The sequence below is a fragment of the Macrotis lagotis genome, chromosome 2, assembly GCF_037893015.1.
Source record: "Macrotis lagotis isolate mMagLag1 chromosome 2, bilby.v1.9.chrom.fasta, whole genome shotgun sequence".
Lineage (NCBI taxonomy): Eukaryota > Metazoa > Chordata > Mammalia > Peramelemorphia > Peramelidae > Macrotis > Macrotis lagotis.
In genome coordinates this window covers 117,718,455-117,738,218 of record NC_133659.1, presented here as the reverse complement: position 1 = coordinate 117,738,218, position 19,764 = coordinate 117,718,455, and the positions used below count along the sequence as shown (strand labels likewise).

Below are 19,764 nucleotides of genomic sequence, written 5' to 3'. Positions count from 1 at the left end.
TATTTTAAAGCCCTTAATAAAGCCAAGCTTAGCTCCTGTTATTTACTTTTGGTATTACTATCATTATTGCTGTCTAGATGTTCATAATTATTTTGTTTGTTTGTTTGTCTTCTCCATTAGACTGAGTTATTTGAGGACATACTTTTTCTTGTCTTTCTTTGCCCCAATGGAAATAGACATATTGCTTCACCAATGGCAGGTGCCTAATAAATTCATGTTGTATTAATTGATTGATTGACTGCCTATCCTTGCTACCATCCCTTTTCAAGTAATACATTTCAGAAAACATTTTCATTTATATTAAACTTCAAAGTCTTCAAGAATTTGGAAGAACTTACAGAGTTCCCTATCAGCATATTGCTAATTCACCTCAAGATTTTGCTCAAAAGTTTAAAGTCTCATTCACCTTATCTGCTAGGCAAACCAAAGTGTGAAAAATCTTTATCTTTCAAAAGATCTAATTTTTCCCAGACTCCTCACAACCACAAGCTAATTAATACTCCATCCTTTGGCTCAGAAACCATTCCTTCTAGCCAATGAGGGGAAGGCTTCCAAAACAGTTTCAGAAAGCTTTAGTTATGGCCAGATCTACATAAGATGTCTTGGAAAGAGGGAGGTTACTACAGTAGTCACCCAGAAGGAACCACGGAGTCTGGAATTCACAGAACTGGAGCTGAGAGGCCTGGGGATTGAATTCTTGGAGCATGAACTGAAGGATTCCTCCTCCTGATTGCCACATATGTACACACAGTTCCATAGACTCCAGGACTGCAGTAATTGCTGACTCACCAATTTGGTCCAATCACTGCTCTACAGGATCCACAAACATTTTGGGGTGCTGATGACTCTTCATCTCATATTACCCTGTTCATATTTCAAGACAGAATAAAGTCTACATGTACAAGCCCCGTCCCTCATAAAACATACCTCTATGGGTGGAGGTATGAGAGTCATGAAGGACAGTCAGCTGTGTGGAAGGTGAGGAGAGACTGGATAGATTTCCTGGGGTCTACTCCTCCCCCTCTACATTACTACCCTAGGAGCAGCTAGGTGGTGCAGTGGATAAAACACCAGCCCTGGAGTCAGGAGGACCTGAGTTCAAATACTTAATAATAACCTAGATTTGTGACCTTGGGCAAGTCACTGAACCCCATTGCCTTGCAAAAATAAACAAAACAAATATTACTACCCTAAAATGACAGTGGTTCATAGTATGGTACTTCTGCCCCACTCCCATCCTCCCCATGTACAACGGCCAAAAATGGTGAAGACCCAGAAAACCAAGAAATAAAAATCTGAACTTATATTGCTTCATCTCCTCCATTTTTTTTCAAGGACTGACCCACCTCTCCTTTCCAAAACTAGCCTCATGTCAGTTCCTAAATCTCCCCTATTGCAGGAATCAGATTACTTTTTTTTTTTTTGAGCTTCATGTTAGAGGTAAGTTCCAGAAGAATAGTTATAGGAGAAAGTCAGTAGCAGAGAGCCCCCCCAAAACTTTGAATTCAAGGAGTCCAAGACAGAAACTAAAGAAAGTGATAAAGGACTATCGGCTAGTCACACAAATATAGGTAAATCATAATTTAAAATAGCATTTAAAATATACATATATATAGTGGTTTTCCCCCTTAATTCTAATTCCTCTTTTTTACAACATGACTAATATGGAAATATATTAAATATGATTGGACATGCACAACTTATATCAGATTATTTGCTGCCATGGGTAGGGGTGAGGGAAGAGAGAGTGGTAGAAAAATGTAGAACTCAAAAGCTTGCAAGAAGATGAATGTAGAAGACTACTTTTGCATGGAATTGGAAAAAATACAAAAAATGAAATAAAATAAATCAATGCTAGAGATGATTTCAACATTCTTTGTCTTTAAGATCAAAGGACAGGAAGATATGGTGACCAAACTCTAAACATAATTCTTCTCCTCCTGCTATAGTTAATCTTCATGACTAAAACATGCAAGTTTCTTTCATTCTTTTAGTACTACTTCATGGTTCTCAGAATATAATCTGAGTTTCCCCCTTTTGTTTTCCTATCTAACTTTCTCTGCTTCTTTCTTCAGTCTTGCAGGTAGGTCAAGGAAATAAGTAGGCCTTCACAATTCAAGGGTAGAGACAATCACCACCCTGTTTGTTTTTTTTTAAAAGTATCAATATCTTATTAAAGCTACAGTCTAATATAAATTCTTCTTAATGGCAATTACTGTGGTTGTAGGCACTGTAGGCACTGAGCTAAGACTTGGGCATACAAAGAAAGGCCAAACATCCCTGTTCTCAAAATGTTCAGGCTCTAAAGATATTTCAAAGTTCTTCAGCTTCTCCAGGCTGCAGTTTGCCTTTCCAGACTTATTTTATGTGAACAATCTCCTTCATGTGATCTTGTGGTCTGTAGTCCAGTTAAACCAAACTTCTTGCTGCTCCTCACATACAACATTCTACTTCTCTCCTTGTCTTTATACATGGTGTCTCTCCTGCCTAGAATGCTTTCCCTCCTCACTCCCCATATTCCTTCAGAGCTCAGCTTAAGGAATCCCTCCTACATGAAATTTTTCTTGATCACTCCTCCACCATATTGCAAAAATATCATTACCTTACCCCCAAATTACCTTGTATTCTCATGGAATCTATTTTGTATTTACTTATATATGAATATGCTGATCCCCCCTCCCCCATGGAATACTTAAGATTCTTGAGATAGGGACTGTTTTATTCTTATTTTCTACTAGGACCCAGCATGATGAATAACACATAGTAGACCTTTAACAAATGTTTAGATACATTGATTGGACAGATAGTCAGAATGGATATACTTGCAACTAATTGTAGTCCACCAAGGTTGAGACTACAGGGAACAGGAAATCACCTAGTAGCCAAGGGCTATGATTTGAATAAGAAATTAATCCTGTGTTATCATGAGACAGCATAGTATGGGTTACTGAGCTGAAAGAAATAAGGGAATAAATAGTTAATCATGTGATTCAAAGACATTGAAATGGTGTCTTAGGGCACAATAGTTTCTCATCCTGCTTGCATCTTCTCTGTCCCTTGTTGGAATTGTCAGACATTGGAGGTGCATTTGTGACTGTGTTCCCTTTGGGTGAGTGGTGCTGCTCACTTCTGGACAGGGTTATAGAAGCTGTCAATATGGAAGCTCAGGGCACTGATATTATTGCCTTGGGGGAAAAAGAGAGGAATTAAAAATGTGGGCAGAATCAGCTGCAAGCTCCTCTTCCCTGAGGACAGTGGCTTCATCAGAAGTTTGGGGCACCTGATAACTTTCCTCTAATTCTGTCCTGTTTTATTCCCATACTAATTTAACAATTGACTTCCTGTAGCCTCCCCTTCTTACTTTGTTTAAGACCCTAGGAGAGCTATTTTCTATAGGTGACTTTACTCAGATCCAGTTTCCTGGAGTTTATCAATTTGTTTCCTGCCCTTATTAAGAGGACTCTGACACACGGGAGCTAGAGTGCAGCAGAGAAGAGAAACTGGATCTAATTTCCTCATGATTCTTGAGGTATGACTAGAGAAATGTACTGACTTCAAGGGGTTCTATAGGGAAGGAAGAAAGTGTAGCAGTGAGAATTTTTGTTTAAATCACAGAATGCGGAGGGTTTAAAAGATATGCTGTGAAGCAGGAGCAGAAGGTCCCACAGTAATCTTATCCTCATCACCTATTTTAAGTCTGGCCTCAGACAAATCCTGCTGAGTACACCAACTGCAGGACAGCAGCTCTGGAGGTTTTTCCTCATGTCCACAGGTTCTTTATTTCAGAGAGACCAAAGGAATGCTATCTGCTATGGTGGGGAGACAACATTTTATTGTATAGACTGTTGGCTGAAAAGGAGGCTATGAGATATAGATCCACATAAATCAGTCCATATGTCTGCTAGTCTCTAGTCCTCTAGTTCCAAGTTCACAAGGTCTGCCCATTAGGCTGGGCATTTTTAGGGGCATTCAACAAAGGCAACATCAGGTCAACTTTGAGGATTACATGAGTATCATAAATTTAAGCAATGTTGTGTACAGTTACACTGGAATTCCATATAAGGGCTTTCTGGTCAAGTTCCAAAACTGTGACTAAGGAAAATTCATATTCACATTCAGTCAAATAACCTGTGTTACACAGGTGATCTGACAACAATAAAGAATACAGTTTTAATCACTTTGTGAGTATTTTAAAGTAAGGAAAAGGCACAAAGGGATGGAAAATGATGTGAGGGAATGCTAGGATGTAAATCAGAGAAAAAAGGAAGCAAATGATTAATTAGTGATCATAGCTCACTAGTGGGAATTGCAATTATTGAGGAGGGAAGCATTCCTGGTTCTTATGGACTCTTAGATTATAGGATTAAAAATGACCTCGAAAGTCATCAAGCATGATCTGCACAGAGAACTTAAGGGACTTGCCCAGGTTCAACCACCTGGCAAAGATCTGAGGCAAGATTCAAATTAACGCTATCACCTACATCATGCTGCCTCTCTCCAAGATCTATAAGACTTAGTGGAGTTGCATTAGGAAATATTTGGCTGTAGTTTTTAATTAAATATATTGGGGAAAGATGAAAAGTGTAATGGAATAAAACAAGAATGAAATTTATAAAGCATAGAGGAATGAAACCTTTATTATCAATCAGTATTGATTATGAAATATTTTTAAAGGATCTTGCTGAAAAAAAAAAGGCTGACCAAATAGTTAATGGGATTATACAATGTGAAATGTAAGGGAAGAAAAAATAAGTGACTTTACTGAATGTCAGATAAATCAGACTATGTTAGCAGAGGAAAATATGAAAAAAGTATTTCTTTTGGATCAGGAAAAATTAATAATGAAGATCATGATTTTCTTTAGACTTTATAAAGTTATGTGTGCATCATAAACTAAAGAAATATGTGAGAGTTCTGATAGGCTAATGTGAACAATAATCTTACACTTACTGTGGGGAATAAAAGAAACTAAAGAAATAATAGGAATGAGGCAAGAAAATCTATAGTTAATTCCTTACCATATTTATAATCTGTAAACACTTTAAAATAACAAGCATATTGTAGAAATATGAATGAATCCTATTATTATAAGAAACAATTTGTAACTTGTTAAAAGAGAGTCACTAAACTGTTCATATCTTCAAGGCAATGTTTCTACTAATAGACATATGCTCAAAGAGATTAAAGATATAAAGAAAGTTTCCCATAAATATCAAAATATTTGTAATTGCAGCTTTTGCTTATTTGTAACAGCACTTTTTGTGGATGGGGAAAAATTGGAAAAAAGTAGATGGCAGTAAAATGGAAAGCACTTTACAGATTCCAGGTCTGATCAATGACAAGGATACCAAGCTTTAGTTATACCTTTTGTGGTTGTAGGTTGAGAGAAACTTGTCTTGAAGGGGCGGCTAGGTGGCACAATGGATAGAGCACTGGCCCTGGAGTCAGGAATACCTGAGTTCCAATCCAACCTCAGCTACTTAATAATTATTGAGCTGTGTAGCCTTGGGCAAGCCATTTTAACCTCACTGCCTTGCAAAAAAACTAAAAAAAAACTTGTCTTGAATCTGAGGGAGGGGGAAATGAATTGTATTTTTAAAAATCGTATTTTAGTTATCTGAATAGTTCTATGAAAAATGTCTTCAAACAAATAAAATACAGGAGCAATCTGTTTATCAGGCAGGTACCAGGTACAGAGGCCTGGATTTAGGAAAACCTGAATTCAAATTCAGATTGAATTTTTACGATCTTGAGTAAGTCACTTATGCTCTGTTTGTTTCAGTTACATCAACTGTCAAATAAGATAATATTTGAAACTTGCTCAGCAGAATATGGCACATAGGTGTTTAACAAATGTGTTTTTTCACTTTTCTACTACAGGGCTACAAAAGGCAACAGAATTCAGGTCAAAGATCATGGATAATGTTGTTACCAAAGGATTAAGATCAAAGCAAATTGCCTTCCTTTTTTGTTAACAATCAGGAAACAAAACAAGTGTAAAATGACAAATACAATCAGTCTCAATTCCATTTGGATGAGTTTGCTTAAGTAGTCTCAGGTTATTCACTTTACGAATTAGGGGAAGCTGTTTGGCTTCTTGGTAGAAATTGTCTGTAGTATCAAAACAAGCTGGATTAATAAAACAATGAAATGCAAAAAACAATTGTCAACATTTGAGCCATCTGACCCATGGCTGGTACAATTCAGCAAGATTAATGTTTTTGAAAAGTTTTGAAAAAAATTTTTTTATAAATATAGTTATATAGGAAGGTGCCTTTAATATAGAGGATATTAATTTCCAAGAAATTCATTAATTGAGACATCATCACTATGCTGTTAAAAATTTAAAGAATGGAAATTCTATTCCTCACCCCTTTGTTGATTTCTTAATTAATTATTTATCACAGGAAAAGGCTAGACATCTTCTAAAGTCAATATAGTATGTCAGGTACTATCCAGTCTCTCCTCTTAGAGAATCCAATCCCTTAAGAAAATGGAAGACACATGACTAGCAAATGTTGGGGCACTGTTAAAAAAGGGTAGGGATCAGGGAAAACTTAACTGATTACAGAAGACTACAGGCTTCTAATTTTATGAAAATTTAAATTATGTAAATTCAACTTTACCTAAAGAATTCTGTGGGAAGAAACTGATTCTTTAAAAAAGTTGCGACCCCTCGGCCTCTCTCCTCTGAATCCCATGGAGCCAGCCCAGTCCAGAAATTCAACATGTTGATTTTGAAGATCATTACAAGAGAGAGATCTTTGACTCTCGTGGAAACCCCACCGTTGAAGTTGCTCTCTACACTTCAAAAGGTCTCTTCAGAGCTGCTGTGCCCAGTGGGGCTTCTACTGGCATCCATGAAGCCCTGGAGTTCCGAGACAATGATAAGACCTGCTATATGGGGAAAGGTGTCTCAAAAGCGGTTGAGCACATCAATAAAACTATTGCCCCTACCCTGATTAGCAAGAAGCTGAATGTTGTGGAGCAGGAGAAGATTGACAAATTGATGATAAAGATGGATGGTTCTGAGAATAAATCTAAATTTGGAGCAAATGCTATATTGGGAGTGTCTGGCTGTTTGTAAGGCTGGGGCTGCAGAGAAAGGTGTCTCCTTGTTCTGCCATATTGCTGATCTTGCAGGCAATGAAGACATCATCCTGCCAGTTCCAGCCTTCAATGTGATCAGTGGTGGCTCCCATGCTGGTAACAAGCTAGCAATGCAAGAGTTCATGATCCTCCCTGTTGGAGCATCAAACTTCAAGGAGGCCATGCGTATTGGAGCTGAGGTCTACCACAACCTGAAGAATGTGATTAAGAAGAAATATGGACAGGATGCCACCAACATAGGAGATGAAGGTGGCTTTGCTCCTAACATCCTGGAGAATAAAGATGCTCTGGAGCTGCTGAAGGAAGCGATTGGCAAGGCTGGCTATACTGACAAGGTTGTAATTGGCATGGATGTTGCTGCCTCTGAATTCTTCCGGTCTGGGAAATATGACTTGGACTTCAAGTCTCCTGATGATCCCAGCAGATACATCTCACCTGCCGAGCTTGGGGACCTTTACAAGAGCTTCATCCGGGACTATCCAGTGGTGTCTACTGAAGATCCCTTTGACCAGGATGATTGGGAAGCTTGGAAGAATTTTACTGAAACTGCAGGAATCCAGGTTGTAGGGGATGATCTCACAGTGACCAATCCCAAGTGCATTGAAAAGGCTGTGAATGAGAAAGCTTGCAGTTGCCTCCTGCTCAAAGTGAACCAGATTGGCTCTGTGACTGAATCTCTCCAGGCATGCAAGTCCAATGGGTGGGGAGTAATGGTTTCCCATCATTCTGGAGAGACTGAAGATACCTTCATTGCAGACCTGGTGGTGGGTCTCTACACTGGGCAGATCAAGACTGGGGCCCCCTGTCGATCTGAGCGTTTGGCCAAGTATAACCAAATTCTCAGAATTGAGGAAGAACTGGGCAGCAAGGCTAAATTCAGTAGAAGGAACTTCAGAAACCCGCGGGCCAAGTAAGCTCCATGACCATGAAGCCTCAGAGCTAGTAGGCAACAGTCACCTCAGTAGAAGTCCACCAAAGAATGGGCAGCACCAAGTAGTAGACCAGTTTTGTTTTGGGGATGGGGGCTCAGCGCTACATAACTCCACCCCACTCTCTTCCACCTTTCTGTGTTCTCACTGCTTCTTCTGGTACCTGATCATTTGGTCCTTTTTTGGAAGACCTCATCTTGTGACTGGGTAGAATGATGTGTTCTCACCCCCACCCCCAGTGTTGATGTGCAGAGTCATATACTTGTGATGCAGCCCCTCAACAAGCCCATGGGCCAGATCCTTTAGTGGCTTCTATGTGCAGAATAAAAGTATTTGGTAATCCACTGGAAAAAAAAATTGCAAAAATTCCAAGTAGATGGTGTACAAGACACTGTACAAGGCAGGCAGTATAAATGATAGTAGGAAGTTAAAAAGCATCTCTAAGTCAGTTCCCATAGTTCTGTAGATGAGAAGTAACATTAGACCTCTCCTTATATTCAATAGTGATCCTTTGTTTTAAACCTATGCCTGGTGGCAAATATGCTCTTAAGGAGCAAAGTAAAACATCTCATAAGTATAAGATAGTATACTTTTGGAAATGAAAAATGAAAATAATGAGAAAACATGAAGGAGTAAAACTGTTTTTGTTATAATATGAACTTAGTCTTGTGGTGTTGACAATGAATTCTACGTGAAGGACCATGCAAAATGCAGCATTTGATTGAAGTCAACTATCTGCCAAAACAAAGAGAAGATGCTGTTGTAAAAATGGAAAAACTATTAACTATGTGGATAGAAGACTAGGCCCAGAGAATATTCCTTTAAACTTGATGGCAATTCCAACCAGGGGTCGAATCTTTGAAGATTTATAGATTAAAGTATCCTGAAAGGATACAGGTATTCACAATAGGCCAGGATTGGTCTGGATGATTTAAAAATCATACAAAATGTCGTAATGTTTGGAAAGGCTACCAGTGCAGATATTGAAGCAGTAAAGAAGTTCCCAGAATTCCCACCCCACCCCCAAAATAGATGAAGGTATTATTTGCTGGAACAAATCTTTAAAATAGATGAAAGTAGCCTAATTTATCAAACCTACATCTCAGTGAAGAAAGAAAACAATGCCTGGGAATAAAGCTTTGTAAAATAGTTATTCTTCTGCTTGGTGGTTGCAAGTTAAAGCCTGTTCTTGAACACTCAGAAAATCCTAGAATATTGAAAAGAATCATCAAGACAATACTTTTAAATGTTGTTGAATTGTGTCTGAATCTCCCTGACCTCATTTGGGGTTTTCTTGGCAAAGATACTAGAGTGGATTGATATTTCCATCTCCAGTCCATTTTACAGATGAGGAATTGAAGCAAAGTGTTATGTAACTTGATAATGGTCACAGAGCTAGTAAGTTTCTGAAGTCAGATTTGAACTCACAAAGAGGAGTCTTCCTGATTCTGGACTCTGTACTCTATCTACTGTACCAACTAGCTATGCAATATTTTCCCTAACCCTAAATCATGAATTACCCTTATCATCTTTGAATGGTGGTTTATATTCTGCTTCATATTGAGAAGTTTTATAATAATGGCATTTCTTTAAAGATTCTACTTATTTTGGATACTACCCCAGGTCACCCTTCCCATCTGGATGATTTTAATGAAAATATAAAAGTGGTCTAACTTCCCCCTAACAATATGTCATTATTTTAGCCTACGAATTAGGGAAGGTGATTTTTTAAAATCCACTACATTTGTCCAGGAAATTGCAGTTTTGGATACAGATAAGGATTTGACATTGAGAAATTTCTGGAAGTCATATAATATCTGCCATGTGATTTGAAACTTGAAAATGCATGGGAGGATGTAACAGAAACAGCTATGGAAAGCATTCAGAAAAAAAATGACCACAGTTCATTTCTGATTTTCATGGATTTGATAAAGATGAAAAGTTTGATGTGAGTAATAAGACTGTTAAATTAGTATAAAATTTCAAACTAGAAGTGAATGAGAGGGGGTGGCTAGGTGGCACAGTGGATAGAGCACCGGCTCTGGAGTCAGGAGGACCTGGGTTCAAATCCGGTCTCATACACTTAATAATTAAGTAGCTATGTGGCCTTGGGCAAGTCACTTAACACTATTGCCTTGCAAAAAAACCTAAAAAAAAGTGAATGAGAATGATGCAAAGGAGTTGAGTGAATCTCATGGAGAAGAATTGTTGATGGGGGGGAATTTGAGATGATAGCTTACTAAGAAGAAAAAGAACTTTGAGAAACCAAGGTCAAACCAAAAAATGTTCACAATGAAACAATTGGCAGAAATATTTTCTCATTTGAGTAATTTTTTTTCTTGTTTTATAAAAATGGTTCCCCGAACTTCAAGATTTTTAAAAAGTATAAAGATCAATTGAGGATAATATTGTTTGCTAGCATTAGATATATTAGGACACAAAGAGAACCACTGTCCAAACATCTCTTGATAGATTCATAAAAGAAAAAAAAAGTTGTGAGGTCAACTTTTGTGATAAAGGCTAAATGCAATACCATGCTGTGCATGCTCTATTATTAACTTTAATTTTCATTTCACAATCTGTTTATTATAACAGCATAGTATTTATGTTTATATTTTAGTACATTTTGTGACATACATAAAGGTATTATTTTCTGTATACCTTTGTTACATAGGTTAAGTGAAGTGGAAGAGTAGGGGAAAATTTGTATTCATAAAAATCACTTTGTGTAGAGGTTGGCAGAACAATCCACTTAAACATAAAAAGAGAACTGTCTATAAAGGCAAATTCATTTCATTCCAATTCTACCAAAATCCCCGTGGCAGTTTCTCACTCATAAATTCACTACTTGACTGAAGAATGTGATAGGCTAGGCTGTAGCTCTGATTATCAGAGATAGCTAATAATTCCATCCTTCTTTTTATTGTCTATTCAGAATTGTAGATGTAGCTTTAAAGGAACTGTGAAGAAAAAAATGATCCATTTTTATTAATTCTGTGTTTTTAAAGTATTTTTGTGTCCTTTTAATCTCCAAATAACTTCTAATCTTTTGTGTCATCATGAAACTGGTTTCTCATGGACTATTGTCAAAAGAATGTAAACCAAACTAGAACAGCTTCAATTATGGTGCCAGCAAAACAGTGCCCGCATACTAAAAACCAGCTTAGTTATGCATATAGAGGCTCCATTCCAGAAAGCTGGATACTCGGGGATGATCTTTAAGCCACAATGAAAACTATGAAACAAACAAAAAATATTGAACAATGATTTAAATATATCCCCTTCACTCCCTTTTTGCTTTTGTGGTAACAAAAAAAACCCAGGAAGGATGTTATAAAAATCAATTTTTAGATATGAAACACTAATTGAACTTTATACTCAAAATGTTTGATCTTCCTCTTCCAATCAATAAACTATATATTCTCACAATAAAAGAAACCAGAGACATATAAAGAACTTGTAACTAAATGGAAGTGTGGTTCACAGGTTCTCCTAAAAGAGAGGAATAAAAGGAATGGATTTCATCCAGTGTCCAAAGGCAACAAGAAATTTCACTTCATAGGCAGCTGTGATGATGATGATGATGATGATGTTTGTCTGTTCTCAAAGAAAAACCATGATATCAAGGAAGGTGCCATCATAAGCATATGAATTGGATTTTAGTGAGGGGGTACTATGCTAAGTCACCAGCCTCACTGTCCCGCCTGGAACTATCTTGTCCAGTGGCCAGATATGAATCAGGATGATGGAGACAGCCCTTTAAGTGAGGCAATCAGGGTTAGATGACTTGCCCAGAGTCAGATGGCAAGTAATTGTCAAGTATCTAAGGATGGATTCCAACTCCCATTCCTTCTGTCTCCAGGCTTGATACTCTATCTACTACTCAACCTAGCTGCTCCTATGATCTTATCATAAACCTAAATGCAACACAACTTCTTGAGTAAACTCCTGTAGCCACATTGGCATTAGATTATGATTATAAGGATGAGTACCAGACTTACTTTCAATATACTGGCAGGATTCTCCAAGGGAGAAATGGTTTTGACTAACCTGGAGAGAAACAGGGTTTGCAATATTCAGACAGAAAAGGAGTGGATAGCTTACAAAGACATGTTGTACAGCCTCACATTTACTAATTTGGGCCTCTTGAAGACTTGGAAATATTCAAAATGATTGGATAAAAATGATGGGGAAATTTAAAAGGTACTAAATAAAAAAAATGAAAACTCTACAGGGTCTATTAGTAATTTAACCTTATCCATCTCTAAGAAAGCAGTGCTTAACTCTACTAAAAATTTATGACCAATCAAAGCTTAGAGAGATGCAGAATTCTGGGCCCAGCAAGAAGGCAGATAAAAATCAGGTTCATGCTTATAGTAACAATCCAAAGTGCTTCCATGAAGCACTAAAGCATATTTAGGGGACAAAGACCTTCTCAAAGCTAAAGTAACCATATTGATAAATGATAAGATCCTGGAGAAATGGGCAGAACACTTCCAGAACACTTCCCCATCTCAACAGACCCTCCTCAGTCATGGCAGAAGTCAGTGGCCATTTACTTCAAGTTGCATTCAAACCCTCTCTAGCCATTTCCTAATTGATAAATATTCCTGTAATTTCAAGTTCTTACCACAAAAAAGAGAGTTGGTAATAATATTTTAAAATTTTTATTTTTTTTCCCTTTGTCTTTAATCATTTTAGGAAACAAATCAAATAGTGGTATTGTTGGGTCAAAATATTGGGGATGCCTGCTTTACAGGTTTGTTTTCAAATAAAGTTGAAGGTCAATTAAGACACTATGCATAAAATGTTTTGCCAATTTTTGAAATCTCATATCAAATGCTAATTATTATCTGATCTTGTACAATACGTATAAGTAGATGGTTATGAAGATAATTATAACTTAACTGCTATCAGTTGAAGAGAATTCAGAAGGAGGGAAATTCTTCAAAGAGCTTAAGACAATTTTTATATGCTAAGAATAGAATGTTGTCTTTGTATCTCCCAGTGCCTGACACATCATAAGTGTTTAATTAATAAGTGTTGGTTCATTGACTGATTGAACATATGCCTGGAGATTCTAAAACTTCATTGGGAAAGTTAACTGAGAGGAGGATTTATAGGGAATGATATTTCATCATAAAGAAATTAAGAAAAGGTTTGTAAATTAATCAGAAATATTAATAAACAACACATTTACATCATTATAACAATCTTCAAAAGGAGAGATTGAAGGACAAGATGAGAGAAATACTATCACCAAAAATTAGACTGATAATTATTTAATGAACAAGAAATTACTAGTTACCAAATATGGGATATATTTTAGAATCAATTATTTCTTGTAGTCACACCTTTAACCAGTTAGCTCTACTATTCAAATCAACATCTTATTAGAATGGATGAAAAAAGGAAAAGATCAATTGCAGAAGCTTCAATCTGATTTCTCGTTATTAATTATAGAAAAATGAAAATTCAACAAAAGTTTGTAATCAAAAGAGATAAAATATAACTAAGATGTTTTTTTGAAAAAACCATTTTCCCTAACAACAATCCTCTAGAATTGAAGGTAGAAATCACCATCTACAATGTAAAATAAAAAAAATTAAAACTGACTATATTCTGACACCTAGAAAGAATCAGTGGGAAGATCTGAACTGAGAAAAAGTCCAGCACTCTACTCAGATTCTCTGCATTTTCTTTTTTTTAGATGTCTCTATTCTTTTTTTTAATATATTATTTAGGAGCCAAGATGATAGAACAAAACTAAAAACTCCCAGAGCTTTTCCCAAAACAACTTTAAATGAAGCCTCTAAACAGAACTAAGACAAAACCCACAAAAAAACCCAGAAAGAAACAGGTTCTCAATTCAATATATCATGTGAAACTTCAACAAAAGTCTGTCTCATGTGAGTAAAAGGAGACCACCATAGGTGAAAGAACTGGAAAATCAGTGGGAGGCTTAGTGCAGCTCAGATCCCAACTCAGCAGGGCAGCAGACCATCAATTAGAGTCCCAACCAGAGAAGGCAAAGTTCTTGTCCAAGAATGCTGGTGTAGCAGGCAGTACTGGATTTAGACTATCCTAATGCAGGGAGCAAACCACATACACTTGAGACACCAGGGACCAGACCCCTGACCTCCAGGTTTTCCAAGAAAGAGTTCAAGTATCAAAATGAGCAAAAAAATTCCATAGTACTAACCATAGAAAGTCACTGTTCTGGTAGGGACAATAAAAATGCCATTCAAGAAGAGGAAAGCAGTGATAAAATGACTACATATGAAGCCTTCAAGGGGTTTATAAATTGGTCTGAAGTTCAAAAGACCTCTTGGAAGAACTAAAAAAGCATTTCAAAAACTCAAGCAGAGAGGAACAAGAAAACTGAGAAATGAAATGGAACTCATGTGGGCAAATTATGAAAAATTGACTGAAGAAAACAATACCTTTAAATGTAAAATTAACCAAATGGAAAAAGAAATCAAGTCTTTTAAAAGAAAAATTGACCAATTGGAAAGGGAAAGTATCAACAAAATGTCAAATTAACCAAATGGAAAAGGAAACATAAAAGAAAATAAAACCCTAAAAATTAGAATTGGATAAATGGAAACTTAATGACTTCCAAAAGGCATCAATATTCCATCAAACAAAACTAAGAAGCTGGAAAATAGAAGAAAATGTAAAGTATCTAATAGGGAAAATGATCAATTTGGAAAATACATCCTGAAGAGATAATTTATGAATAATTGGCCTATCTGAAAGTCAGGTCAGAAAAAAGAGCCTGGATAAATATATTTCAGGAAATTATAATAGAAAATTGCTCAAATATCCTAGAGCAAGGAGATGAAAAGATCCTTGAAAGAATCCTTCAATCATTCCAGAAAAAAAAATCCCCAAATAAAAATTCCAAAGAATGTTATAATAAAATTTCAAAATTCTTGGCTAAAGTAGAAAACACTGAAATCTGTCAAAAGAAGCAATTTAAAAATTACAGGGAATCACAGTCAAGATTATGCAGGACTTTTCAACTTCAACATTAAAGGATTGGAAGGCCTGGAATATGACATTCCAGAGGTCAAAGGAGTTTGAATTACAACCAAGAATCAACTATCCTGCAAAATTCAGCACATTCTTTCAAGGAAAAAGATGGATTTCTAAGGAAATAGAGGACATTTAAACTTACCTGTTAAAAAGACCAAACTGGAACAGAAAATTTGATCTTCAGATACAAGACACAAGACATGCATAAAAAAATACATGAAAAAGGGAAAAATGTTACTCAATAAAATTACACTATCCACATTCCTACAAAGGATAACAATGCTTATAATTCTTGAAAATTGCATTTATTTTAGGACAATTGAAATAAACATAATTAGATAGAGGATATGGGCATAAATTGATTATAATGTGATTCTTGCTTATGGTGCTTATGCTTCATGAGAATTGTATTGCTAATGGAGCGGTTGAAGGGAGTGTACTTGGAAAGAGAATGCGGGTATGAAGTGATTCTGATGTGATGATGCTTAAAAATCAGTCAATCAGCCCTTGAAAATTGTACTTCTATCAAGGTTGAAAGGAGCATACTTTGACAGAGGGTATGAGCACAAGACAAGATAAAACAATTAAGACATAAAAAAAAGGTTTATGATGGGAGAAGATGGCAGAAGCATTAGAGGATAAATAGAACCACATGTAGAGGCACAAAGGACCTCATAGTGAAAGGGGGAAAAAAGGGAAAGGATGAATACTAAGCAAATCTTACTCTCAACAGATTTGGCTTGAAGAGGAAATAACATATTCTCACTTGAATTTAGAAATTTATCATATCTACAGGGAAGGGGGGGGAAAGGGTAAAGAAAGTAGAAAGAAGAACTGAAAAAAAGGAGGGTGAAAAGTAAAAATAAAAATAAAAAAGTAAAAGAGGGTGGTGGCTAGGTGGTGCAGGGGATAGAGCACCGGCCCTGGAGTCATGTGTACCTGGATTCAAATCCAGTCTCAGACACTTAATAATTACCTAGCTGTGTGGCCTTGGGCAAGCCCCTTAACCTCATTTGCCTTGCAAAAAAAGAAAGGAAGGAAGATTGAGGAAGGCAGTGGTCTGAAGCAAAACATTGGTGAGGAGGTATAAGTGGAAAGGAGAGAGAAAAGTACAAATAGGGGAAAAATAGGATGGAAGGAAATATAAAACTGATAATCATAACTAAGAATGTTAATGGGTTGAACTCTTCCACAAAATGAGAATGGATAGCAGAATGTATCTCCCTGCAATTTGTTTTTTAAAAGAAACACATTTGAAGCAGGGAGATGAAAACTTTATGCTGCAGATGAAGAAACAAAAAAAGCAGGAGAAGCAATTTTGACCTCAGACATAGCAAAGGCAAAAATAGATCTAATTAAAAGGGATAAGAAAGGAAACTACATCTTCCTGAAAGGTACCATGTGTAAGGAAGTAATATCAATATTAAACATATATGTAGCAACAAGTACAGAATCCAGATTGTTATTGCATAAACTAAATGAATTACAGGAAGACTTAGACAGCAAAACTATACTAGTGGGGGGGGGGGGGGGCTAGGTTGCACAATGGATAGAACACTGGCCCTAGGATCAGGAGGACCTGAGTTTAAATCTGGCCTCAGACACAACTAATAATTACCTGGCAGTTTGACCTTGGGCAAGTCACTGCCTTGCAAAATTAAACTATACTAGTGGGGGACCTCATCCTTCTTCTCTCACAATTAGAAAAATCTAAACTCAAAATAAAGAGGAAGAAAGTTAAGATGTTGAATAGAATTTTAGAAAAGTTATATATATGGCAGACTTCTGGAGAAAATTGAATGGGACTAGAAAGGAATATATCTTCTCCCAGGCACATGGCATCTACCAAAAAACTGATGATGTATTAAGGTCATTTAAACCTCACAAATGCAAAAAAGCAAAAAAATTTAAATACATCCTTTTCAGATCATGTACAATAAGAATTATATGTAATAAAGGACAATGGAAAGATAAACTAAAACTTAATTGGAAATTAAATGAACTAACTTTAAAGGATAATACAACAAATCATAGACATAATCAATTTCATCCAAGACAATGGCAATGATGAGACATCATACCAAAACTTGTGAAATGCAACCAAAGCAGTTATTATAGATAATTTTATCTCTAAGTGCTTACATGAAAAAATAGAGATCAATTAATTTGGGTATGCTACTAAAAATGTCAGAAAAAGAAAAATTAAAAATCTTCAATTAAATTCCAAATTAAAAACTGTGAAAATCAAAGAAGATATTAATAAAATTGAAAGTAAAAAGTATGAAAAATAAAATAAACAAAATTTTGGTTAATTTGATTTAAAAAAGAAGAAAGAAAACTGAATTACTGGCATCAAAAATGAAAAGGGTGAATTCACTACCAATGAGGATGAAAATAAATCAGAGCTATTTTGCCAACTATATGCAAATAATTCTGACAAAATCAATGATATGATGAGTATTTACAAAAATATAAATTGTCCAGATTAACAGAAGAGGAAATAAAATACTTAACTATATTTCAGAAAAAAGAAATCAAATGAGCCATCAATGAACTCTCTAAGAAAAAACAATCTCCAGCACCATTTGGATTTACAAATGAATTTACCAAACATTTAAAGAACAATTAATTCCAATTCTTTATAAAAAATTAGAAAAAATAATAAAAAGTTCTGCAAAATTCCTTTTTTAACATCAATATGGTGCTGATACCCAAACCAGAAAGAGTCGAAATAGAAAAAGAAAATTATAAATCAATTTCCCTAAAATGTTACCAAAGAGATTACAGCAAGTTATAATACAATATCATCAGTTAGGATTTATTCTGGTAATGCAGGTCTGATTCAATATTAGGAAAGTAATCAGTATAAATGACAATATCAATAACAACTTACAGAAATAATGGTTGCTTCCTAATGTTTTAGCTAGACATTGCCTATCATTTAAAGTAAAATTCCATTTATTACTATGATTTCTAGTGTTTTTAATAGGAATGAGTGTTATCTTTATCTAAAGCATTTCAGCAACTATTGAGATAATCATTGGATGTTGAACAACTATTATGGACTTGTAAATTTCAGCAGTATAATAATCAAAGATAATTCTAGAAGACTTGTGATGGAAAATGCCATTCAAACAAGGAACTGTTGAGTTTAAATGCAAATCAAAGCTTGCTGTCTTCAATTTTTAAAAGTTGTCTTATATGTCTTCTTTTCCTCTCTAATGGCTTTTTCCCCTCTGTATTTGATTCTTCTTTTACAACATGATTAATATGGAACTATGTTTAGTATAGTTATACATGTATACCTTATATTAGAGTGCTTTCTGTGGGGTTAGAGGGAAGAGAGGGAAGGAGGAAAATATAAAACTCAAAACTTTGCCAAAAAATGATTGCTGAAAACTACCATTGCATGTAGTTGGAAAAATAAATAAATAAATGCTTATCCATTTCAAAAAAAAAGAAATATCAACTTTAGCAATAAAAAAAGAAAAATAAATTGAATGAATTAGGATAGGCAATGAGGAAACAAAACTCTCACTCTTTGAAGATAATATATTAGTATACTTAAAGAATCCTAGAAAATCAACTAAAACTATTCAGAATTAGTTAATTTTAGCAAAGTTGCAGGGTATAAAATAAATCTATAAAAACAATTGGCATTTCCGTATGTTACCAACAAAGCACAGCAGCAAGAGATAGAAAGATTAATTCCATTTAAAGTAATGAAAGGCAATATAAAACACTTGAGAATCTTCCTCCTAAGACAAGTCCAGAAACCATATGAAAACAATTAGAAAACACTTTTCACAAAAATACAATCCAGTCTAAATAATTGGGGAAAATGTTAATTGTTCATGTGTAGATCAAACTAATATAATAAAAATGACAATTCTACCTAAATTAGCTTGCTTATTCACTGCCATAACAATCAAACTACCCAAAATTATTTTTATAGAACTAGAAAAAATAGTAACAAAATTAATCTGAAGGAACAGATGGTCAAGAATATTAATGGGATTTATGAAAAAAATGTAAAGGAAGGTGGCCCAGCCACATGAAATCTAAAATTATATTATAAAGCAGCAATCATCAGAGCTGTTTGGTACTAACTAATAAGTACAGAGGTGGATCAGTGGAATAGATTAGATACAAAAGAAACAGTAGTAAATGACCATAGTAATCTACTGTTTGATAAACCCAAAGATTTCAACTTCTGATAAGAATTCACTACTTAACAAAACCTTCTGAGAAATCTTGAAAATAGTATGACAGAAAGTAGGCATAGAATATCTCACACCCTATACCAAGAGAAGGTCAAAATGGTACAGAATTTAGACATAAAAGGAGATACTTTAAACCCATTAGGAGAGCAAGGAATAGTTTAATTGTGGAATAGATGGAAAGAGGAGCAGTTTATGACCAAATGAGAAAATATTTTAAAATTCAAAATGGAAAATTTTGATTATATTAAATTAAAAGGTTTTTGTACAAATAAAATCAATGTAACCAAGATTAAAAGGAATGCAGTAAGTTGGGAAACCATTTTTATAGCTAATATTTCTGATAAAAGACATTTCTAAAATAGACAAATTTATAAGAATTCAAGTCATTCTCCAGTTTCTAAATGGTCAAAGGATATGAACAGACAGTTTTTAGTGGAAGAAATTAAAGCTATCTATAGTCATAG

General features: G+C 35.3%; 1 pseudogene; it reads left to right on the top strand.

The window, feature by feature from the left end:
• The first annotated feature begins 6,886 nt into the window (after window positions 1-6,886).
• LOC141511162 (alpha-enolase pseudogene) lies at window positions 6,887-8,024 on the top strand (annotated as a pseudogene).
• Window positions 8,025-19,764: the final 11,740 nt, after the last annotated feature.